Raw genomic sequence first — 10,172 nt, 5'->3', positions numbered from 1 at the left:
ACTTTCCATGCCTAGAAAAATTGTTGTTGTCCAAGCAATATCTCTCAGTCACTGAAGTTCTCAAAAGGAAATCTCTTCTCTAAAAGAAAAAACCACAGACTTACCACTGGCAATGTGTCAATAGAGACTGTAGAGCGGCCGGGTGTTATAGTCTGCCGGCGTGCAAATTGCCGCTAGTCTGGCCATACACCGTGAGAAATCTCTAGCTACATTCCAATGCAAATTCCATCTATGGCGACTTACCAGGTCGGCGCCCTCGAGCCGCGAATCGTGATCCTTTGGACTGGCAATCGAATATTCTTGCTACTTGAAACCAGAGTTTTAGGGTTTTACGCTTGGGAACTTGGAAGCATGGCGCTATGGAAGATCGCGGGAGGCAGTTGGAAGTCTTTTGCTTTGCGAGTTGCTGGGGTTGCTGGTGTTGCTGGCGCTGGAGTTGCCATATATTACGGGGCTCCTAAGCTCGCATCGTGTGTGGGAGAGAGCGTGATCTTGGGAAGCCAGGTGATCGGGCAGACAATGAGCAAGGCTGGAGAGAGGATGGAGCAGATCTTTCAAGCTGGAGCAAGCTCTGTGGAGAAAGTGGTGCGCGTCGGGGCTGAAGCAGTCAGTGATGGGGTCAAGGAAAGCTCCAAATCCGGCTCGGAAGCAGTGAAAGAGGCCGCGACCACTCTCGGATCGTCTTTGGAGAATGCTGCCTCCAACATAGGCCTTGGACTCGCTGTGGCCGGACTCTTCATCGGAGCTGGGCTCGTCTTTGGGGGAAAGAAATGATCGTGCCTTTCCCTTCCTCTTCTCTTTGTTTCTCTTCATCGGCGCTTTTGGGGAAAGAAATGATCGTGTCTTTCCCCTCCCTTTGTTTCCCTTCGTCGGATCTTTGGGGGATAGAAGTGCTCGTGCCTTTCCCCTCCTCCTCCTCTTTCTCTAAAGCTCAAAGCTTGGAGCTTTCCTGCCTTCTCCTCTCAATGCCTTGAGAACGAGATTCCTCGAGCTCTTGTTCGTTCTCATGTAATTTTGCTAGAGCATCAAACGAATCGAAGTTTTTGGTATGAAATTGGTCTTGTCTTGTAAAGTTGTATGGAGACGATTACTTGTGTCTTAAGATTACTGGATCACACAGATAAACGAATGGCAGGTTTGAATTTGCTCAGCCAGAGAACGGAAGTCGTGAAAAGTTTTCGAATTCTCGATTTTCCATGCGTGCTAGTTTCTCTCAACCTGGGGGAACGAAGTTAGAAATGAACGACCAAAGCTTCGGTACCTCACCGAGCTTGTTTTGTTTCTCTGTAACGCCCGACTTCCACGCTATAGACAATAGCCCCAACCCAAAGAAAACATACAAAGGAAAAATGAAACATACATACCAGTGGCAAACCTGTTAGCAGAAGAATGGAAGTACCTGAGCAAACACCAAAGAAAGCTTAGAACACTTACCAAAGACTCGTCTCCAATCTACCAAAGCAGCAACCATTGGACCTCACTGACAATTATCATAGAAAAAAGGAAAGCTCAAAGCTTACCAAGAGCTCCGCAGCTACAATTTCCTCCAGTCATGATGATCCGAAACTGTCGTAGCAATGTTTAACCCCAGACAACACGAACAACGCTGGAAGAACCATCCGCCGCTGCTTTAGTCTCGTAAAACTCCTGCGAATGATTGAAAAATCACTTTACCTTGGAGAAGAGGCGCGTAAAACTCCATCAAAACGAGCATCCCTCAAAGATATCACGAGATAGAAACTTTGCTGCTTAGAAACCGCGTCCCAAAGCTCGTAAAGCTTGTTCATGTCCCCTCGCTTGATCTCCTTGCTGCTCGTCAGCGCCGTGAGAGCGATCCAGACACGCTGCCAGCACTCCTCGATCTTTCTGGAAGAGCAACGAACACCCCGGCATTGGACTTGTTCTCCATCGCTGCTGCGCTTTGACCGTACTGAGCAATAGCCGCGATAATCGAACATGTCCCGCGCGGGCATTCGATCGAAGAGCTTAAGCACCACAGCAACATCCGCGATCTGGGCATATGCAGGATGATCACGCTCCAGGCAACAAGATCACGCTCCTGCATGGAATTCTTCCAAAACTACGATCGTGGCTTACGCATGAAATCTCAAGCTGTGAGTAGCCCGAGAGGTCTTCAATTCCATCCGGTTCGGGCATTCGATCGAAGACTTTCTCTGCGTCATGCAAATACCCTGCTTGGGTAAATGCTGCTAGCATCGCATTCCCCACCGCGCTGTTTCTCTCGGGCATTATGCCAAACAGATACTTCGCCTCCTCAATCCTGTTTTAGTCAGCACACCATCACAGACCATGCGACGATGTTCTTCGCGGGCCTTGAATCGAAGAGTTGCTTTGCCAGGAATAGATTCCTTGCTCGGGCATAGCACTGATACAATTGCCAAGCATACGGCATCCCACTCCGGCATTCGATCGAGCAGATCTTTCGCTTCGATCACCGTGACCACCTTTGTCTCTTTTAAGCCTCCAAAAGGACCGCACAGCCTGATGCTCATGAAGAATACTAAAAAAGGAAGTTTCGAGAGATTGAATGATTACACTCGATGCGTTAAAAGGAAATGAGAAAAAGAGCATATTCCTTTTTTTTTCTTTCCTTGGGCGGAGAAAGAGCCAGAGGCAGAGGCGAAGGTGGATCGATATGGCAGTGTAGTCACAATAACATGTAAGTCTTTCTCACTCGTGATCTTGCAATATTTCGGTGTTTCAGACGAGGCGAATGATCGAATCAGTTTCACACTCACTACATCATCATTAGGTTGCTTAGCTAGAGCTGCAATCAATATGACAAACAATGGAGCAGTGAGTGATCATGACTAGGCTCCTCATGACAAGCTCTCTTGACGAGAATTCAGAAGGTGGCGAAAGTGGGAGCTCTAGAAGAAGGCACTCGATTGGTGCAATCGACTGAGAGTTCTCTTGGACGTTTTCAGGAGAGAACGCGCTGGGGGATCTCGCCGAAGATTTTCTCTGCTTGAGAGAGATTTGTGAGAGCCCCACGATCATGGAGTTCCAGGAAATCGCAGTGTGGCACGGCATTCAATCTAACAGGTGCTGCGCTCGTTCCAGATCCCCCTGCTGCATGCAGATCACGAGGATCAATTTGCAGGACACCGCGTCTCGCTCGGGCATTGAATCGAACAGCCGCTGGGCTTTGTTGTGATTGCCGCTCAGCAAGAACGCCGAGATCATCAAGTTCCACAACACGAGATCCCGCTGCTTCATCTAGCGACTGAAGATGGTCTTGGCCTTGTCTGGATCATGTTTCAGAGTGCAGTGCTCACCAGAGGAGTGGAATCGATTATAGCTTGTGCTCGATCGACATTGCCAAGCTCGCTGTGAGCGGAAGATCAGAGAACTCACAGACACGATATCGCCTCCTTGATCGATCCATTGTGAGAAAATCTCGCAATGAGAGTGTTCCACAACACTTGATTCTTCTCTATCATCGTGTCGAAGATCTGTCTTTCTGTTTCCAGATGCCTGGCTTAGGCATTCGCGTGAACCATAGCAGTCCAGGTAACTACAATCTATCTGAGAATGTTTCCGAAAACATTATCGGCATCTATCAAACTATCGCTTTAAGAGTACGCCTATAACATTTTGGGCCAAGAGATCACATCTCTCTCGTCCATGGTATCAAAGAGAAGCTTCAATACTTAAACATACCCGTTCTGGGTATATGGTGTAAGCATCGCGTTCTAGGGATTAGGAGCGATCGAAAACCAATAGTGATTTAAACTTTTATGAATGAATGAGACGAGACTCTCCACGAATTTCTTAAGGTTCGTATGAGAAGAACCTCCGGGAGAAGCAGCCTTCAATCTCCTGCCTTGCTCTCCCTCCATGATCGCCCTCACTTCTCTTCCACCTCTTCTCTCGGCGCAAATCCATCCTTCCCTCCAGATCTCGAGAATTATATTCCCACGCCCTCGCCTTCCAGCACCAGCTTGGTTCGTGATTTGCTCGAACATAGATGGCCACCCCAGCATTGGCACTCCACACGGCAGGCTCTCGAGCATGGAGTTCCATCCCCCTGTTGATGCGTGCTGCATGATCTCTAGCTGCGACTCCAAGCTCACGAACAATCCTCTAGAAACCTTTGTAGAACTCCTAGAGCAGAGTTGTTGGTCATCCTGATACGATGCTACGCAGCTGATGGGAACTTGGATCAAGCCCAGGGAATGTTTCATCGAATGCCCGAGAAGAATGTAGTGGCATGGACTGTGATGGTTACCGCATTTACCCAGAAAGGAATTTGGATAGAAAAAAAGCGTTTTTTGGAGAGAAATCCTGTTTCTTGGGGTGCTCTAATGCAGCACACGACCGGCTGGAAGAAGCGAAGCGTTTTTTTGATGAGATGGAGAACCCAAACATTCACGTCTACACTGCGATGATCACTGCGTATGCCAAAGCTGGAGAAATTGAAAATGCCGAGAGGACTCTCATGCCTGAGAAGGACGTGGTCGCTCAAACTACAATTCTGCAAGCGTTTGCGCACAAGGTCTTGTCGAGAAGACAAGGAATATCTTTGATTTAATCCTTGATAAGGATGAAATGGCTTGGAACGCTATGATCACTGCATATGCCCAAAACGGGCAAGCATTTCGTGCAAAGCAAGTGTTTGATTCCATGCCCGCAAAGAGACGAAACATCGTCACTGGGAACTCGATGCTCTCGGCGTTTAATCTCAATGGCCATCCTCACCAAGCTCTGGAGCTGCTAAAAACCATGCAGCTCGAGAGGATCAAACCAAACGAGATAGCTTTCATGCAGCCCCATGGAGACGACGAAGAGATGCGCTGGTGGCAGATGATGGACAGTCCACAGCACCAAATCCATCATGAGAGTTCGATCGGAGGCCAAACTGGAAGAGAAACAAAAATCACAATGATTGATCCATGAAAATCTAGCAAAGAGAAAAGATCAAGAGAATTTACACGATGGCAAATGGTGGAGAGAAATCCCAATGCAATCTTGTATGCTCTGAAAGGTTTGAGGATTCAAGCCAGAAGTCTTGGTCTACACCATAGAGTTCTTTGCAAAATTGGAGCGGGGATCTCAAAATCCCACCACACTGCCACTCTCAACCCTGCATCCCACTCACTGCCATACAAGCTCCTGTGATCATCCTCTGCCTAGAGGAGTTCCACGTTCTTGCCCAGACTCCTTTTCATGGAAAATCCTGCTCCAAGCTTACATTCACAATCGTCAGCTTTATTCCGTGCCCGGGAAGAATGTAGTGACATGGAATGCGATTTGTTTTGCAAATGCCCAAAACTGGCAAATGTACGTCGCAAGGCTTGGGACGTAGTTTGCATGACGCTGCCTTGTTTGCTTCTGTCACTGGATTCGCGAAAGCTGGAATGATCAGTGAGGCTAGAAACCAATTTGACAACATGTCCAAGAGAGATTCTGTGTTGTGGAATGTGATTATTCCAGCGTTTGAGATTTTCTCGAAGCAAAGAAGCTGTTCGACAGGATGGAAAGAGATCATCAATCCAGTTTTATGGAACTCTATGATTGTTGCACGAGCCCAGTTCGGAGATCTTAATGAAGCAAGAAAGTTCTTTGCGAGGATGACGCAGAGAGCTTCCGTGTCATGGGGAACACTTACCAACTCATTTGCGCAGCATGGCTGCAGTGATATAGCAAAAGAAACATTCGTGTTATAGCGTGGACTGCAATGCTCTGACCAGACACCCAGTGAAGTGAAACCAATCAATTACACAATCTCTTTGATTTAATGCCTCAAAGAAACCTTGTCTCGTGGACAGTTTTCTTAGCATGGAATGCTATGATCACTGCATATGCCGAACGAGGTCATGTACGCAAGGCAAAGTGCTTGTTTGGCACTATAGAAGTTCTAAAAGAATTGCATGATCGGAGCGTAGGGGCAAAATGGACACTTAGGACGACGCTTGGACATTGTTTAGATGCTGTAGCAAACATCATGACCAGGAACGTTCTTATCATGTAGTTTGCCCAGAATCTGTATCCATTCAGCTCTTTAAAGTCTTGAATCTGGAAGGATTCAAGAGTTTCATGGGCCTTTTGATCGCTTGCTGCCACCTTGGGCTGGTAATCCCTGCTAGAGACTCCTTGGCTCCAATGGTTTCTGAATACAATCTAAGTCCCGAGCAAGATCACTTGCTTGATTGGTGTTGCAAGAGCTGGGCTCTTGGATGATGCGAAGGAGATTGGTCCATTCACACATCCTAACTTAAATTTATATATTGCCTTAAAGTTATGGTTATTTCGCATTTAATCCTTACTTTCGTACATATAACTTACCTATGTTAAAAACACGTCTATAAAACGTAGAAGAAAGAACAATGTCCAGTTCAGCCCATGAGTGCTGGTATCTCAAACGATCCATCAAAACCTCCTCTTTGAAAAGTTTCTTCTTTGTTTCTTGGTCTAATCATCATCCATTTATGGCGAGCGATGACAGTTCATACACCATGCTTTTGAGCCTTACATTTTTTAACACAGCTGATATTCACCAATGTTAGAGATGGATACACTTTAAGCTAAGAGTTTGATCTCCAGACAAGCAGCGAACTTAAAGAAGAACTGGATTGAAAAAAGGTTAGCCTGAGAACTCCCTTGTCTTCTCGAATTGCTGGCAGTCATGATGGAGATACTTCCAAACGAGAGGGCCGAGCCACGATCATGCTCGTCTAGCCATGAGGCAAGCAAGGTTCCTTTCCTCTGGGTGATACGATCAAACTTTGCTCTAGGAGTTCTACAAAAGTTTCTAGAGGATTGTTCGTGAGGTGGGAGCCGCAGCTAGAGATCACGCAGTACGCATCAACAGGGGGATGGAACTCCATGCTCGAGAGCTTGGCGTGTGGAGTGCCAATGCTGGGGTGGCCATCTATGTTCGAGCAAAACCGAATGCCAAGCTGGTGCTGGAGGGAATAGCATTCTCGAGATCTGGAGGGAAGGATGGATTTGCGCCGAGAGAAGAGGTGGAAGAGAAAGTGAGGGCGATCATGGAGGGAGAGCAAGGCAGGAAATTGAAGGCTGCTTCTCCCCGCGATGCTTACAGCATATTCCCAGAACGGGTATGCTTAAGAATTGAAGCTTCTCTTTGATACCATGGACGAGAGAGATGTGATCTCTTCGCAATGTTAGAGGCGTATGCCAAAAACGATGGTTTGACAGACGCCGATAATGGTTTTTCAAGAATGCCCAGATAGATTGTAGTTACCTGGACTGCTATGATTCACGCAAATGCCCAAGCCGGGGATTTGCAAAAAGCGCTTCGCAGAGAAGAATCTAGTGTCGTGGAACACTCTCATTGTGGGATTTGCTCACAATGGATCGATCGAGGAGGAGATATTGTGTCTGTGAGTTCTCTGATCTTCCGCTCACAGCGAGCTTAGCAATGTCGATCGAGCGCAAGCTATCTTCAATTTCACTCCTCTGGTGAGCACCGCGCTCTGAAACACAATCCTGGTGGACAAGGCCAAGACCATCTTCGGTTGCTAGATGAAGCGGCGGGATCTCATGTCACGGAAGTCAGTGATCTCATTGTTCTCGCCGACTGGCAATCACGATGAAGCCCAGCAGCTGTTCGATTCAATGCCCGAGCGAGATGTGGTGTCCTGCAAATTGATTCTCGTGATCTACATGCAGCAGGGGGATCTTGAACAAGTGCAGCACCTGTTCAATCCAATACTGCACCACGATGTGATCTCCTGGAACGCCATGAGCACAGGGCTCTCGCAAATCTCTCCCGGGTGGAGAAAATCTTTGGCAAGATCCCCCAGCGTGTTCTCTCCTGAGAACGTCCAAGAGAGCTCTCACCCAGTAGTTGTTGCAATCAAGTGCCTTCTCCTCGAGCTCCCACTTTCGCCACCTTCTGAATTCTTGTCGGGAGAGTTTGTCACGAGGAGCCTGGTCACAATCACTCACTGCTCCATTGTCATAGCTCTAGCCAAGCAGCCTAATGATGATGTGGCCAGTGTGAGACCAATTTGATCATCTGCCTCATCTAAGTATTGCAATGCCTCATCTAAGTATTGCAAGATCATGAGTGAAAAAGACTTACGTGTTGTTGTGACTGGATTAGTGATTGATAAGTTCTGCTATGGCCAAAACCCTAGAACAATAACAGAACAAGATTGCGTTGTGAAATATAGAGATCGAGACAGACCCTAAAACTAGGAACAAAACGATTGTTTCCATCTCCGCCTTTGGCTTTAGATCGTCATGCTCCTGAGGAGGAGGAGGAGGAGGAGACGGTAGAGCGGAAGTCTATTGCCACAATTTGTGTGTGGCTATGCATCATTCTTTAAAATGTCTGAATCTTAATTGTTCTAATTTAGGCATATGTTATGTTCCTAATTTTGTCTCGATCTGATGCAACTTGGTTTTGTTATTGTTCTAGGGTTTTGGCCATGGCAGAGCTTGATCAATCACTAATCTAACATCGGCCAAGGCAGCTATGGCATATCAATATAGCAGTGTAGTCACAACAACATGTAAGTCTTTCTCACTTGTGATTATTTCAGTGTTTCAAACGATGAATCAGTCTCACAGTAGCTGTATCAAGAATTCATAAGGTGGTGAAAGTGGGAGCTCAAGGAGAAGGCACTCAATCAGTGCAACAGCTACTGGGTGAGAGCTCTCTTGAACGTTCTCAGGAGAGAACATGCTAGGGGATCTTGCCAAACCTCTCCTCATGCCTGGAAGAACCAGTTTTGGATGAGAACATCTGATGCAGCAAGATATGGAACCATATTCATCATCTTGTTGACAAAATCGAACTACGTGCTGCATGCTGTTCTTCTTGACAAGCTCTCGCAACTCTGCTTCAAACTTTGGCTGCCCGACCCAGTCACTTCCCACGATAACAGCAAAAATTCCAGCACTAGTTTTTACGGCCTGAGCGAATGCCTTGAGGAAGAGGGCTTGGGAAGGATTTCAATTGAAGCAATGGCATTCAAGCTTCCCATTCTGGTAATCTATCGGACCACTGTGCAAATGAATTGGCTGATCAACTTTGCCTTGACAGGGTACTGCTGCCAGTGGAACGACAGAGATCGTCGTAGACGAATCCACTGGCTTGCTTCACCAAGTTGGCAAGGAAGGTGTTCTCGACTTAGCCTCCAACACCATCAAGCTCTTTCGAGATCCAAATTTGACAGAAGCCGGCTACAAGCGCGTCCAGGAGAGAGCAACACATGTCCGAGAGAATAGCTGCAGCAGCAGTGACAGACTCTTCCTTTCGATTCGTGCCACAGATATTGGACAGCAGCTCTCCGGACTTATGACTGATGCCTGGCTGGATATCATCATAATCAAGATCACATTTAAAGTGCTGCTACTTAATTCTATAGAAAGTTATGAGAGAAACTACAACTAGACCTAAGAAACATTTAAAGCTTGCTCTTCGAATATGCTTCCAGGATTTCTTCAAGAACTTTCGAGGCCATGGCCAACAGGAGCCAAGCTCGGCTATCCGCTCTTCCAGTCGATGCAGCTCGAGGGAGAGAGGTCTAATCAGATGAGAGCCGCATGAAATACTCTGTCTAAATATTTACCTGAAACAATACTTGGCCCTCATCCTCCCAAACTGAACACCTTGGCATATGAAATGCTTCAACGCTTTATTCCATAGGCCCGCTATCCTTTGCCCGAGGCTTGGAACATGTTTGGGTAGCATCACCTTGAGAAGCCCATCACTGAGGTGATATGTTGCCACATCCTGCACGACACCGCGGGGGAAGTAAAGCCTGCGAGCAAACACTTTGGTGCTCGCTCCGCCCCGCTCTACTCTCACCGCTTCTCCGCCATCATCTTCGTCTCGAGCAACGCCAGTGATCTCGAGCACAAAGCCGGACTTGTCCTCCACCCAAGCGATGTCCACGGTGGCCGACTGCGCGCCTGGCATCTCCGCGACGACCACGTACGAGCCTGGACGATCCAAGATGTCCACCAATGGGGAGATGGTGACGACGCTTGAGTCGTCACCACAATCCTCTGCGTCGTTGGAGGCGAGAGCTTCCGGCCGAATGAGCCCGGCCGCGTCTGAAATGGTGCACGAGGCCGGAGGAACACGCGCGGCAGGCACCGCAAGGTACTCCTCCTCCTCCACAACTCGCTGTTCTCGCTGCTCTCGCCCTGTTTGCTCCAGCCCTGGGACA

The sequence above is a fragment of the Selaginella moellendorffii genome, unplaced genomic scaffold (assembly GCF_000143415.4).
Source record: "Selaginella moellendorffii unplaced genomic scaffold, v1.0 SELMOscaffold_43, whole genome shotgun sequence".
NCBI lineage: Eukaryota > Viridiplantae > Streptophyta > Lycopodiopsida > Selaginellales > Selaginellaceae > Selaginella > Selaginella moellendorffii.
The sequence above is the reverse complement of the archived record's forward strand: the minus strand, read 5'-3'. Positions refer to the sequence as shown.